The sequence below is a fragment of the Arachis duranensis genome, chromosome 9, assembly GCF_000817695.3.
Source record: "Arachis duranensis cultivar V14167 chromosome 9, aradu.V14167.gnm2.J7QH, whole genome shotgun sequence".
NCBI classification, from domain to species: Eukaryota; Viridiplantae; Streptophyta; class Magnoliopsida; order Fabales; family Fabaceae; genus Arachis; species Arachis duranensis.
In genome coordinates this window covers 116,905,999-116,909,228 of record NC_029780.3, presented here as the reverse complement: position 1 = coordinate 116,909,228, position 3,230 = coordinate 116,905,999, and positions in this window count along the sequence as shown.

Below are 3,230 nucleotides of genomic sequence, written 5' to 3'. Positions count from 1 at the left end.
TTATTATCTACTAATTGATATCAAATTAAATGAGTCATCATTAATGTGTGTACTAACTATCTACTAATAAAATTATTGCATATGAATGAGAATTAGAACTGTATCAATTAATACAATTAGAATAATTAAAAATATTGATGATTGATAATTAGTTTAATAATGTATTGATACCTCACTTTTATTAGTTGATAATGTCTTAAATATTGATTTTATATAATTATAATAAAGATGTTTCTTAAATTAGTTTAATTATACATTATTTATTAAATATTAATTGTAATATAATTATAATAAAGATATTTTTATAAAATAAATTTATAAGAGAGAACAATACTTTCATTTTGGAAAAAAAATAAATTCATGAGGAATTGACATCTCACTTTTATTAGTTGAAAAAAAATTCAGTTTTAGTATATTAAGTAGATTTTCTTACGTATTAATTTTAAATTTAATATTAAAACATGATAATTTACCATGTTATTTTACTATTACTGTATGTAGTATTACATTATAAAATATAAAAATTTAAGTGATTATTATATAACTTAGATGGATTGGACTAAATATAAAAATATAAAACAGAATATTATTATTAAATTTTGGTAATTTTAATTAGTCAATAATTTAAAATAAGATAGAAGTGACTATTCACAAGGTTGCGAAAATCGAACCGGTCAATGAACCGGTAAAGTGACCGATTCAATAGTTCAGTGGTCTAACCGTGGTCCAACCAGAGTTTAACTGGTTTAGTTAAATATAAAATAAAATTATAAAAAATTAATATATAATTTTCAATATTTAAATTTAATAAATTTTAAACCAAATAAACACAGAAATCACATAGTATAAATTACATTTAACAAAATAAATTTTCATCCGTAAAAAATATACGTTCAAATTTTTTAGACATTCTTATGAAGTACATTATCCCAAAAAAAAACTTCCTATAGTTATTGGCATCAATGTTTAGTCCATGCCAACATTGTTTCAAGCAGGTACTTCATGACTGCAAAACCACCATAGTTCCAATCTCAATTGACAACAAAATCACCACAGCTATATTTCAATACAAAAGCATCTCAAACACTGATCCTTTCTCTTCCTCAACTTCAACAAGCAAACAATAACCTCAGATCCTCAGCAAACAATAGCATCAGCAACAAAATCATGAACAAATAACAAATAAATCAAAATAACCTCAGAAAATCAAAATAAATGAAAATCATGAATCCAGTAAACAAATAAATCAGAAAATCATGAATAGAAAATAATAAATAACAAATAAATCCATTCCAGCAAACAATACACCAGCAAGCAGAGGAGGAAGGCGAAACTGCGAACAGAGGAGGCGAAGCTTACTGGCGGTGAGCAACGGTGACAACAGAGGAAGCGACATCGGTGAACACAGAGAAGGCGAGCTCGGCGATGACAAGGACGCGGTGGGGGCTGACGCGGTGGTGGCTGACGGGGTGGGGCTTTTTTAGAGACAAAACGACGCCATTGGGAGGTTTCACTTTCAAACAAAAATCCGCTAAAAAACTGAACGGTTCTCCCGGTTCACCAGTTAACCGTCGGTTCGATCGCTTTTTTGCCAAACGATTTCTAACCTTACTCGGACCGGCTAGATGACCGATTCTCGATTAATCAGATTGAACCGGTCGGTCCGGTTCGATTTTCAGAACCATGACTATTCATAATTGAATAATTTTAATTGATTAGACTAAAAAAATCGAAAGACGCTCTAAATAAAAAGCCAAATTAACTTTAACATTAAATTTATTAATACGATTTTAATTTTATATAATAGTTAGATAATAGATTAGTAAAAGCAAATAGAAGGATGACTTTAATTAGTATTCGATAAAATATTCATTTAGAATAATTAAAAAAATAAAAATATGATATTATTAAAAATAATATATTTTTATGTTTAAAAAATTACATTTAAATAAAATATTTGTAAAATATAAAATTTAGAGTAACATAGCTTAATGAACATTAATCATTAATCAATTATGAACTTCATGAACATTAATCGTTAATCAATTATGAACTAACATAAAATTATAATATAATTTATTTACGAAAAAATAATCAACAATTAATATTAGTAAATATAAAAATCATCCAAACACTTTATTTAAAAGTATGAGTTGTTAATTATTAATAATATTTTGTTCATAACAAAAAGTAAAAATATAATTATTCAGATTTAGATTTTAGAAGAATTAACGTTATAAGTAACAAATGATCTATTTTATCATGCATATTATAAATTAATAAATCAAACTAACTAATATAATGAATTATAATTAATTAATTGGTATAAATTATAATAAATTATATGATATTTAAAAAAAATAAAATGAATAAGAAGAAAATAAAAAGAAATAGAAAAGATAAAAGACTACAATAAAATAAATTGAGTGTGAGAGTTTTATTTTTTTTTACAAATTTTATATAACACTTTTTTTATAAATTTCATATCACATCCGTTTCAATAATAATAAATAAAAATACGTCAACTTGATATTTAAGAGAAAATGATGAAATAAAATCATAACACAGTTCTAAAGTAAAAGTTTAAATTAGACTATAATATCATTGCACAACACAAATTGAAAGTAATTTTACATTACAATATGCCACTCAAACAGGTAAATGACTTAAGTTTAAATATGAATTTTTTTATTTATGCATACATGATAATACCATGGTTTATAAATGCCTCATGGATAACATATCATATATTGACAATCTGAACTTAAATTATTTCATTATCTTCAACAATGAGATAATTGATGATGGAGGAGAAGGAAGAAAAGGAAGGAGGAGAAGAAATTTCAACGAAAAAAGAAGGAGAGAGAGAGGAGGAAGGGGAGGAGAAGGTGGAGGTGATATTGATGATGACAATAACAAAAGAGAAAAATAACGAAGAAGAACGTGCAGTGACGGCACGAAAAAAAAGTGCGCACGAAAATATAAATGACTTATATAAACTTTTATTAAAAGAATGACTTGTATATAAAAAATAATTGTTTGTAAAAAATATGAAAGCTTATTTGTCTCTTAAATTTATTTAGGGTAAGCTAATAAATTGTATTTGAAAATTTATGTCTTTGACAAAAGAAAAATTAAAAGATATTGACAATGAATAAATCTCTAAATAATTTAAAATATGATAATAATAATAATAATAAAAAATAATATCATATTAATTTTATAAGTGG